This window comes from Lolium rigidum, chromosome 4 (genome assembly GCF_022539505.1).
Source record: "Lolium rigidum isolate FL_2022 chromosome 4, APGP_CSIRO_Lrig_0.1, whole genome shotgun sequence".
NCBI lineage: Eukaryota > Viridiplantae > Streptophyta > Magnoliopsida > Poales > Poaceae > Lolium > Lolium rigidum.
This window is the reverse complement of record NC_061511.1, coordinates 206406438-206406799: the sequence shown is the minus strand read 5'-3', so window position 1 is coordinate 206406799 and position 362 is coordinate 206406438.

The following is a 362-nucleotide window of genomic DNA, read 5'->3' as shown; positions in this document are numbered from 1 at the left end:
CTTTGTTTTCACCGGCTTTGTTGATCTCTCGCTATTTCTTCCCAAAACACGCCTGGAGGGATTGCGAGACATTGTGACCCGATGTTTGCAAGGGCATCGGCTTCATCATTGCTCAATCTGCTGATGTGGTTTACCTCGCATCCATCAAACAGTTTTTCCAGCTCGTTATACATCTCCTTGTATGCTATCATGCTCTCGTTGACTGCATCACATTGGTTCATAACTTGCTGTGCTACCAACTGTGAGTCGCCGAAATTTTTTAGTCGGGTTGCACCGCAAGCCTTTGCCATCTTCATCCCGTGTATGAGAGCTTCATATTCGGCTTCGTTGTTAGACGCGTTTGGGAAAGTCATCCGCAAGAC